Genomic DNA, 11,847 nt, shown 5'->3' with positions numbered 1-11,847 from the left:
CCATTCATTCCATCCATCCATCCACCCGCCTACCTACCCTCTCACCTATCCACCCACCCAGACATCCATATACCCATCCACTTCTTCATTCATATCCATCCATTCATTCCATCGATCCACTCACCCACCCACCTACCTACCCACCCTCTCACCCATCCATCTACCCATCCATTCATAGTCGTCTGTCCATCCACTCATCTGCCCATCCGTTATATTTATCCATCCATCCACCCGCCCACCTACCCAGCCTCTCACTCATCCATCCATCCACCTACCCTGTCACTTATCTATCAGTGCATCTTTCGTCATTAATTAAGCACATCTGTAAAACAGTTAATGCATTCATGTGGGAAAAAATAGCTCAAAAAGATAAAAGGGAAGTCCGAGACCGTAGCAACTTGGTTTCCCCTCCCAGAGAAGAACACTTCATAGTTTTAGTTCCTTCCAGAAATATTTTGCCTACACACAAGCATACCTGTGTATGCGAATGGTATCAAATCATACTCTCTATTCTGTGCCTTGGTCTCAGCCTGTCTTAAAGCCACAGGTGGTAATTCTGTGCTAGCTTTGGCAAGCCTAGGGTGGAAGGGCATGTTTCTGCAACCTGGGTGAGTGCAGATAATCACGGCCACAGTCTTTGAAAAGTTCTGCCACACAGCTTCCCAGAAATCAAACATCAGTAAGATCTAATTTTTCACTTTCTGTCTGAGTAGAGACAGCTGGAGTTTCCATCATCTGCATCACTTTGTTAAAAACTGTTTTCGTCTCTGCTTCTCCAATCCCCAATGTAAATTAACAGGGTATTTTCCACAGATGTTGCTGAGTAACCAGTTTTTCACAACAGAGCCAATAACAACTTACCTGTTGTTATTCTAACAACGTGCATACCTGTTGAGAAAAGTGGCTTCCTTTATCCACATGCACAATTGGGTTTTCATGCCCAGTTCATCATTTTCTCCAACTTTTGTTTGGATTGGAAGTATTTTAAATCTATAGAAAAGGTAAAACTAGCACAGTGACAACCATCCTTATATCCTTCATTTAGGTTCACCAATTGTTGGCATTTGACATTTTGCCACATTTAAGTGTTTTTCCAAATGTTTTGCAAGTAGATTGCAGACACGATGACCTTTCATCTTTAAATATCTCAGCCTGCATCTCCTAAAGACAAGGACATTCTCTTACATAACCACAATATCATATCACACTCCACAGTTTAATGGTGACATAGTAATTTTATCTAATTTAAGGTTCATATTTAAATTTCCTCAATTACCTCATTATTGTTCTCCGAAGCTGCATTTTTTCACCCTTGATTCAGTAGCCAATCAAGGATCACCATGACATTTAGTTGTCATGTCTCTTGGGTTCTTTAATCTAGAATGTTCCCCACTCATCTCTCCCCTTGCCATTTTTTCTTTCTGCTCTCATGACATTGGTGTTTTTGCAGAACCGGCCAGCTGTCTTCTGAAGTGTCCAATAATTTGGATTTGTCTGATTACTTCCTCATGGAGTTAGATTTAGGATGGACATTTTTGGCAAGTGTGACACACAGGAAATGTTTTTTTCACTATCTGTTGTGTCATATCAGGAGACACATGATATAATGATTCATTATCGGCAATGCTACATTCGGTCACTTGTTTAAGGTAACATCTGCTCGATTCTCAATTGTAAGGCACTTTTTTCCTTTTGTGAGTAATAAATGAGGCAACGTTGATGATTCTGTTCCTCACAGCCTTTCCTCAGTGGTTTTAGCAGTAATCACATAGTCAAGTAACTAAGTTAATTAAATCAATTACTTTCTCTGTGGAGTACTTTATATTTGCTGTATGATTAGAATGATTTGTTTCTGTTTGTATTCAGTTTTAGGGATTGGTTCTTCCTTCCCCTTTTGATGTAATGTTTCAAAAGCAAAAACTATGTAAAAGTTATGCTCAAATAAGTCTCTTTCCATTTCTTTCCTTTCCACCCTGTTCTCATCTACATACTATAATTAATTTTTATTAGTTTCTGGTTTATTCTTCCTGTTCTTCATTTTGAAAGAATATTGTCAAACAGACACACACACACACACACACACACACACACACACACACACACACACACACACCCCTACACACCTTTTTTGTATCTTACTTCTTATTCTTGACAATGTATATCTTTTACATGCCTATATCCAGCTAATTACCAAGCTCTGATGGTCCCTTCTTCCTAATATTAGGTGACTGCATACGTCTGTAGCATTTGTTTTTGGCATGACAACACTGTGGTGTTGGGAGTTTGTTTATTGCTTTTGTCATTTGAAGTGATAATGTTGTGCTTGTGAATACACCATGCATTTTGCAGATTTGAAAAAAGTGCTATTTGTTGGTTAAACAAGATGAGGTGTCAAGTGGAAAAAACCCCCCATTTTTGATACATTCTTCCATTTGAGTTAAACAGTGGAGTAAATCAGCAGAGGCAGCTTGAAACATTTGAACTGTGTTTGGGGAGAATGCCATTGGGGAAAACATGGCAAGGAAATGTTTTTATTGTTTCAAAGAGTGCTACTTTGACCTGAGTGAGTCTCCACATTCAGGAAGACCATAGGGCTTTGATGAAGACAATTTAAATTCTTTAATCCATGATGTTCCGTGGCAGTCAACCCAAGAATTGGCAAAGATGATGAACAGTAAACCATTGTGTGGCATTTGCATTTCATGGGCAAGTGAAAAACACTATGAACAACTCTCTCTACTGGCTGTTCATCAGCCTACTATATTTTTGAATCTGAGGTTTTTTTTTTCACAGATCCACGAATGACATCTCAGTTATTGTGTCCACTTAGCTGTGTGATCCCTCTTAGTTTCCTATTTTTTTCTCTTCTGCTGGAATAATCTTAGGTCTGTTAACATTGTCCCACAAAGTTTCTGAGACTCTTCACTTTTTAGAGAAATATTTTCTCTCTGTTATTCAGATTGGATAATTTATGTTAACCTATTTTTAAGATGAGCAACATTTTCCTTTGCCATTTACATTCTACTGTTAAACTCGTCCACTGAGTTGTTTATTTCATATCGTGTATTTTTTAGTTCTAGAATTCCTACTTGGTTTCTTTTTGTGTGCTTTTTTTCTTTTCCTTCTGAGTTTTCCTATCTTGTTATTTATTATGAGCATACTTTCCTTTGTATCTTTAAGCAGTTATAATAGTGCTTGAGAATGAGTTATATTTTCTTTTCTATTTGTATGATGAGTAATTTTGGTTTATATCCTGGACATTTTGACATTTTTGATATTATATGGTGGAGACTTTAGTTTTTCATACTACTTCAAAGAGCCCTTTTGAATTATGAAAGGCAGATTTATTAAGGGAAAGATACATTTTGAAGGGCACAATGGGCAGGGAAACAGCAAGAGGGTCTGATGTCTGCTGCTGATTATTTTTTTTAATGCAGATTCTTGATTGAAGTGACAGCGAATATCTCAATGTAGCTTTCTTTCAACCCTTATCTAGGCTATATGGAATCTACCCATGCAGTTCAGAGACTAGACAGAGATTTGGGCAAAGTTTATAAACAGAATTTGCCCCGTAACCCCCGACTTTGGACTTCTCTCCTGCAGAACTCCTCTTACTTTGTGGTTGCTCTGAACTCTCTCTACTGGTTGTTCAGACCAGAAGGGTTATGGGTTCTCTGTCCGAATTTTCATGGTTTGTGCAGGACTGACTGTGGCTAAAAACCACCAAAAAATCAGGAAAGTAACCTCCTGTCATTCCTCTCTTCCAAGCATCAACTACTCATCCGAATTTTGCCTCCTTTTTTTTTTGACCTTCCTGTAGTTGTGCCTCTACCCCCGGGGTTTATTTGTGGAAGGGTCAGTAGGAGCTTACCCAGCAGTAAGCAGAACTCTAATTAAACTTCCAACACTTTTTACTTTTTCTCTCTTTGTCAAGAACCAGCTCTGCTTTTACTTGTCACATTTTATGGGTCAGGATATGCAAGGCTAGAATGTCAAAATACTTGCAATTCGGGTCACTGTTTCCTAAATCCATGATGCCTTTACTGTGGAGATGAGACCCAACAACTCAACAACATAGTTTTTGTTTAACCATGGAACATGAAAATATCAACATGCTGTCTGAGAAGAAATATAGTATTTAGAAGAGCAACAAGCAGCATGTCTAGTTATTTCTAATGATTAGTACTTGCATACTTAGCGAAGAATGCAATTTGGAGAATGTTCTACAGAAAGACAAGCTCCTAAATACAGTTAAACATCATCTTGCCATCTTGCATTCTTTATTACTGACGGTTGCTAAAATTAATCCTGGTTTTCCTTATTTTGCTTGAAGAAGTGCCCTTTTACTTACCTATAGCCTAGCTTTAGGCTTATTCACAGTTTCCTAGCAACTGGGCTAATAATTGCAGTAATTTCTTTTGATATTCTAGTATACTATGCTATTTTTAAGTATCAAAATACTGTATTTCAAAAAAATGTAATACTGTTATTTTGGTATTTTAAGAAGTCTGAAAGCTGAATCATTTACATCTTGAGATATTCTAAGAGAGTTTTATGCTGCATTAAAAATTCTAACTGAACAAAAGATCACTTATTTAGAAAATATCTTTTCCATTTTTATTATCCCAAAGAGAAGGAAAAATATATTTGATAAAGCAAAGCTTTCATTGCAAGAACAATCCTAATAAGAATTTCCTGTAAGTGGGATATGAATGAACATGACTGTTTTGAAACAGATACTCTGCAACAACAAATGACAGGTGATTCTGTAACTATATATGATGAAATGCAAGAATTTGAACTTGAACTGGTAACAATCTCCTTAAAACAAAAACTTCTATCAACAAAACTATTGCAGTCTCTGTGAAGAAGTAAGTTGAGCTGGGCATGGCAGCTCCTGCCTGCACTTTGAGAGGCCGAGGCGAGAGGATTACCTGAGCCCAGGGTTCAAGACCAGCTTGGGCAACTTGAGGCAACCTCATCTCTACAATAAATCAAAAAATTAGCCAGGCATGGTGGCTCGTGCCTGTAGTTCCAGCTATTTGGAAGGCTGATGTGGAAGGATCACCTGAACCCAGCAGGAAGAGGCTGCAGTGGCCTCCAGCCTGTGCTGCAGAGTGAGACTCCAACTCAAAAAAATAAAAATAAAAAATAAGTTGTTCTAAAAGGTCTCAAAGTTATTTGAACATGGGGGTGTGGAAAATATTTGAATTGACCAATAACTTTATCCTCTCCATTTCTCTGATTAATATAGGGGCACAAAATTTTTTTCTAACAACTGGAAAAATTGCACAACAAAATGCTTAGAGCTCATGTATGGCATCATTGACACACATTTTTATTTGTCATGATTGCACTTAAAGAATCAAACATATTTTATTTTTAAAATGTCTTAATTATATAAAAGTCTCTATTTTATTTCATGTTGAATTTGTTATTTTTATAATGCTGTATTAATTTATCAGTCACTAATTTGCATTAAACAGATAATATGGACCACATATTTTAAATATTCATTGTAGTGCTTAATATTTTGTAACATTTAATATTTTGTAATGTTTATATATTAAAAATATATTGAATGATTAGTTTCAGTGATTGAAAACAATTTTGTTAATCCTGTATACTTTTTGATAAAACAGCAGTATTAAATAAAAAATGCTGATATTGTCATTTTTCTGTCATTGTACTCAGCTATCCAGCTTTGAGCAGTGTTTTATCTCTTGTCAGTGTTAAATTCCTAATAGAAGATTCTTATCGGTTCTGTTAATCCCGGGAAGGCTTTTTGGAGGGCAAAGTATTCAGAGCACGGCCAAAAGAGGCAGTCTGGTGTGTGAAAAAGAAGGCATTTGGGTACACAGAATGCACAACTGGGCTTCTATGCCAGGTAAAGATTCCCTTCTCTGAGCCTGTTTCCGTGTCTGTAGAAGTGGAATGCTATTGTCTACCTCATGGGGGTGACTGCAAGGATTAAATGAGAATGCATGTCAGCGTGACTGTCTTCTTGTGGACACGCAACCAACACTAGGTCCCCTCTCTGTCTCCCTCCATGCAAGAGGCTCTTCCTCTTTGCTAGAGTGGGGCTGGAATCTGTCTGATGAAACGAAGTTCCTTTAGGGAAAAGCGAGGATCTTTGGCCCACCACGGACTCGCTGCAGCAGGGCCAGGAGAGGGATAGTCAACGGAGCCAGACCCAGTTGGAATGCAAGACTGCTCTGGCCCCCATGCCACTGTCATGATGCCTTTCCCTTCTGATGCATGTCAACGGGGGTGGGGCAGGGGGGTGAATTGAATCAGTGGGAGCTACCACGCAAAGCCTCTTCAATTTGTTTCCCAGGCGCTGTGGTTACCCGGGAGGAACCAATGGGCCAACGAGGAGAAGTTTGTTGTGAGGAGTATTACTCGTAAGGGTGGGGGAAGGGGGAGATGGGGGCAGGTGGCTTTTCCACTGTGCCTCTGGAACCGAGCTTGACCTTGCAAGTGGCTTCAGGAACCCTCGGGTGAACTATTTCCTGGTGATGCCACCATCACATCTCTGTCCTTGCTAAATAATTCAGAGGTCAACCAGCCGGGCAGCTGAGGAGGCTGGCATGTGAGGTCATCGTTTGCAGTGATTCCACAGTCCCCAGCTTCTTGCAGACCTGGGTCTGTTTATCTGATTGCATGATAAATCTAGAAGATTTAGAAATTCTGGGTGACAGACCCAATCTTTCCCAGATGCCACCCAGGCTGTGATGAGCCTTCTCTGCTCTGGCCCATGCATTACTCCACCAAGTCAGTTTTGACACTGCTTGTGATGTGGTTGTTTAGCTCCAACTTTGTGCCTGGCTGGTTACACAGACCCATCCCCAGGCTGGAGACCTGCATGACACAGCGTCCATCCCTTCACTGGTCACGTCCATCTGCTCTATGCCATCGTGAACTGGACCTCATTCCCCTCGTCCGACTCGGCTAAGTCTAAGTGCCATGCTGAGCCCAGGCTGGGTCTGGGGATGTATTTTGTCCAGGGCTCTGAGAGGTCAATTCTGTTCAGATGTTTACACCTGGTTGCTATGAACACTCTGTCCATTTGTTTAAATGAGAACTCAATTCCACAGACATACATCAAATCTGGAAGGACAGAGCCCCAAATGGAGTTTCTCTGGTCTCCTTAAGCTCATTCACAGGAATAATTCTTTCCCGAAACCCTGGGTGAGTCATTAGACATTGAGATGAACATCTTTTTCTTAAGAATTTGTCTTTCAGCTACCTGCCCTGCCCATCTCATCTATGTGGATGGCTCGCCCACCTATCCAGTGGTCAGGGAGGGGAGTGACAGACCCCATCACCATGGCAACAGTTCCTGTGCTTACCTGCCCCTTTGTGGTGATGTAAAACAGACCATCACCCAATCAGCTTTACAATCTGCCCCCACCAAAGGGAAACTTTAGAAAGCATTCAACCTCAAGTAACCAGCCACCATGCTCTCTTTAAACTCTGGTGGCCATGCTGTCTTTAAGCTCTAGTGGTCATGCTCTCTTTAAGCTCTGGCGGCCATGCTTTCTATAAGCTCTGGCCCCCTCCCTAATCTGGGGGAGATGAATCCCCCTGATCTACTTTCTAAACAAACTGTTTATTCTAATCTAATTTCTGTGCAATTCTTTGCTTTATTCCCACGACACCTGCATACTCAACCCCCAGCATGTTAGCAGAGTCTCTTGGAGGAGCTGCCCAACACGAGGATAGGGACTGTCCCTTTCACTAGTGGTAGTCCCTTCAGTCGGGTTGTGTGGATCCGCCATCTTGCGTGGGCCCGTTTGCTTCTGAGGACTCAGATTCAGACTGAACATTCCTCACTCTTTAGCAAGTGTGCTTTCCTTGTTGCTGGGATCCCAGAAGCTGGAGTTGGGATGGGATCTAGAAGGCTGGCCAACTAGGTCAGTGGATCATGGTCTGTGTGGGGCACAGGTCCCTTGGAAAACTCGCTGAAAGTCCTCTTCCCAGAAAGACACACATGCACATGTATTCATCTTTCTTTTCCTTGCTCTGTCCCTCAGGCTGGAATGCAGTTGTGCGATCATAGCTCACTGTAGCCTCCACCTCCAGGCTTCAGTGATTCTCCTACCTCAGCCTCCTGATTGGCTGAGACTACAGGCATACCCCACCATACCTCTTTTAAAAAATTTTTTTGTAGAGATGAGGTCTCACAATGTTGTTCAGGCATGTTTCAAGCTCCTGACTTCAAGTGATCCTCCCATCCCGGCCTCCCAAGGTGCTGGGATTGCAGGCGTGAGCCACCACACCCAACCCATATATTCATCTTTCATCCAGCAAATACTGATGGAGCCCTTACAAAGCACCATGCCCTGTTCTAGATGCTGGGATACAGCAGAGAATGAAAGTGATGCAAATCCCTGACCTTGTATCCCAAGCTTCTAGACTGGAGGGTGGAAGGGATAGATAGACTGCTAGTTAGGAAGCAAGCATATCATGCCTCAGAGTGTGATAAATGCTATGGAGAGACATGCAGGAGAGCAGTGGCAGAGAAAGGCAGAGAATGCACCTCTTCCTGCTGGCTCCACAGACTGACCCAAGGCCCAGGAGACAAGGGGAGGAAGCCAGGCTGCTGTCTGCTTGTCAGGATGGTGGACAGAAATCTGGCCAGAGGGAGGCCGAGGGGGAGGGTGGTGAATAGTCACAGTAACCACAGGAGACCCCACCAGTGGTGTGAACAGTTTGGGTCTAAATCCCAACTCTTCCCATCGGTTGCCTTTGAGCATGTCACCTGTCCTCTCTGGGTCTCAGTTTTTCTATCTGCTATAGGGGAGATAGCAAAGGGACCCACCTCCTAGCTTCTTGTGAGGTTTAAATGAGATAGAGCTTATGAAGGGCTGGACCTAGAGTGCAGTAAACGCTCTGGAAATGGCGGATATTGTGGTGGTCCTTGCCTGAGCTGATTTGCTCATGGGTTGGGTTTTGGGATGAATGTGATAAGAGATTGGTGATCATGACAAATGCAGAGAGTCATTCATGGACTGAGCACTCCCTGAGTGTCCCCCATGAGCCACGCACGGTTCCAGGTACTAGGGACGCAGTTGGGGACAGAGACAGAGACCTTGTCTCGTGGGCCTGGCATTCTTGTGTGTGAGATGTTGGATAGCCGACAAGGACATGGCGGTTAAGATGGGGATGGGTGGCTATGAATGAATGAAAGGAGACTAGCTGGGCACGGTGGCTCAAGCCTGTAATCCCAGCACTTTGGGAGGTTGAGGTGAGGGGATTACCTGAGCCCATGAGTTCAAGAACAGCCTGGGCAACTTGGCAAGACCTCGTCTCTACAATAAATTAAAAAATTAGCCAGGCGTGGTAGCTCACACCTGTAGTTCCAGCTACTTGGAAGGTTGAGGCGGAAGGATCACCTGAGCCCAGCAGATCAAGGCTGCGGTGGCTGTGAGTGTGCCACTGCACTACAATCTGGGTGACAAAGTGAGACTCCAACTAAAAAAAGGAAAAAAGAAAAAAAAGGAAAGGAGACGATGTATGGCTTTCAGCTGTAAGAGAAAACCCAACCAACAGATGCTTAAACCACAGGGTCAGATACTGTCTTAACAAGAAGGCTCATTGGCCCCAGGGTTGGCAGCTCCATGATGCGCCAAGGACCCAGAATTCTTTTGTCCTTCAGCTCTGCCTCCGTCAGTGGGTTGGGTTTTCATCTTTGGGTGTGTTACCTCCTGAGCACAGGATGGCTGCTACAGCTCTGGGCATCACATCTGCCCATGACTGTGACCCAGGAGGGAAAAATGAGAAGGGAAACAAAAAGCTTTTTCTCGTGTGACTCTCCCTTTCGTCAGGGAGCCCAGGAGGCACCCCAGATTTCCCTCTACAGCTCATTGGCTAAAAGGAGGTCCCATGGACAACCTGGGCCATCCATTGGCAGAGGGGAAAAGCACTGCTGTGACTGGCTGAGGTTGATGTGGTTTCACCTCTGGTGCTGAACGCATTGCTACCTGAACACCATCAAGGCCCAGTTACCAAGAAGGAAGGAGAAATGGCTGTCAGGCAGGCAACGGACAGTGTCTGCTTTCCTGCTGGCCTGAGAGGCGCTTTGGTGGAGAGAAGTTAGAAGCTGGAAGGGCCCCTTCAGGAGACTTAGGCTTCCAGATTGCCTCCTTGGGCCTTGGGTGACATCGTTCAATAGTGAGTCGGGGAGGGGGCTTTCTCCCTTTTAACTGTATGGGGCACAGAAGTGGCATTGAGCACACCGTGGAGTGGCAGGAGACAAGAAGTAGCAGGTGTCCTTGGAAAGGGGGTGGGAACCCCCAAGCAACCCCCAGCCCACTCTCACCGCCCTTTTGGTCTCAGGCAGGTGCTAAACACAAGACAGACACGCACCAGGACTCTCACACCCAGGTGCCTCTGGGACCCCCTTGGGTGTCGCAGCAAATGCTCAGTGCAAGAGATGGAATCCAGGACCTAGCTACCCTCCCTGCCCCAGTCTGCTCCTCCCACCACCTCCCTACCTCTCTGGGTGGCCGATGACAGCCATTCACCCAGCAGCCCCACACATCTGGCCATCCTGCTCAATTTCCACTCCCCCCTTCCCTTGTATGAGGGCCAGCAAGCAGCAGATAGAAAGGCCTGAAGGTGTGAACGAGGACAGCATATGTCCACAGGGTAAGTTGTGCAGTGAGGGGCCGGGGGTTGAGGTAGCGGTGGGACAGGAAGGGGGTATCAGTTGCATCCTAAGGGATTGGCAGTGTTCAGCATGAAAGACCTTGTGAGCGGCGCTTGGCTGTGGCCTTCACTCCCAGGGCACGGGAAGCAATTGGATGTTTTTGAGCAGGTGGACAGGATGGTCGGGACGGTGACGTTCGTGTCATGGAAAGATGACTCTGGGTAGTGGATTGGAGCAGGTAGGCGTCTGGAGGGGAGGCTGGGCTGGAAGGGTCTGATGCTCACTGACTGGAAACAGGTTCCCATCCTGAGTCCTGGGCTGGAAGCTAGTGGTGGCACTCACCCGGTCACTTAAGGGGAAACCCGGGAATGGGGAGCCAGTGCCAGCGTGCACCGGAGAGGGGGCTTCCCCATCACCCTTGCTGTTGTCCAGGTGACCCAGCAGGGGCTCCCTGGGGGGAATCACTCCCGACTCCCACCAGCTGCGAGGACTCCTCCTGCACCCATCCAGCGTCTCAGGGCAGGGCCATTTGGGGGAAGTTTGGAATGGAGCTGGGAAAGGCCATCCGTGGAGTTTATTAAGCATTTGAGGCAGTTTGATACTCCCTGGGGAATCTGTTGCTAGTTTCAGTACCTGTGAAATCCACAGTTAATAGCTGCTTGCCCACTGATGTCGGGAGAGCAGGCTTTGAGTAGGGCCAGACTTGAATATGGGCAAAGGCATGGGTCTGCCATTTCTCGAGGATCTGTTAAATCCCAGGCGCCGGCTGTCTCATTAATCCTCGTGCAACCCTTGCAGGGAAGCACTGTTACCTGTTCTCAAAAGAAGAAACCAGGGCACAGAGAGGCTAAGGGCTTTGTCTCTGGTTGCACAGTAAGTTCCCAGCCTATCCTCGTTCTCCCAGGCCAGCTGCAAACATTTCTAAGCATGTACCAGACACGTGACAATGCCTCAGTCTGTAAGAGAAGCAACCCGTGTTGACTCAACACCGCCAGTGCTGGGCGCAGTCTGCCACATCATTCCACATCCTCGCAACCACCTATTCGAGGCAAGGGTGTTTAGTCTCTTTTTGCAGATGCAGAGACGAGGCTCCAGGAGCTGTAGGGACTTGTCCAAGGTCACGGGCGGGAGCTCCAGCGCCCATCCTGCTTCCTCTCTCCTCCTGCAGACAGCTCGTCTTCCCCTTCTCTGTC

The sequence above is a fragment of the Carlito syrichta genome, unplaced genomic scaffold (assembly GCF_000164805.1).
Source record: "Carlito syrichta isolate Samal-C Ts95f unplaced genomic scaffold, Tarsius_syrichta-2.0.1 Scaffold315848, whole genome shotgun sequence".
Lineage (NCBI taxonomy): Eukaryota > Metazoa > Chordata > Mammalia > Primates > Tarsiidae > Carlito > Carlito syrichta.
The sequence above is the reverse complement of the archived record's forward strand: the minus strand, read 5'-3'. Positions refer to the sequence as shown.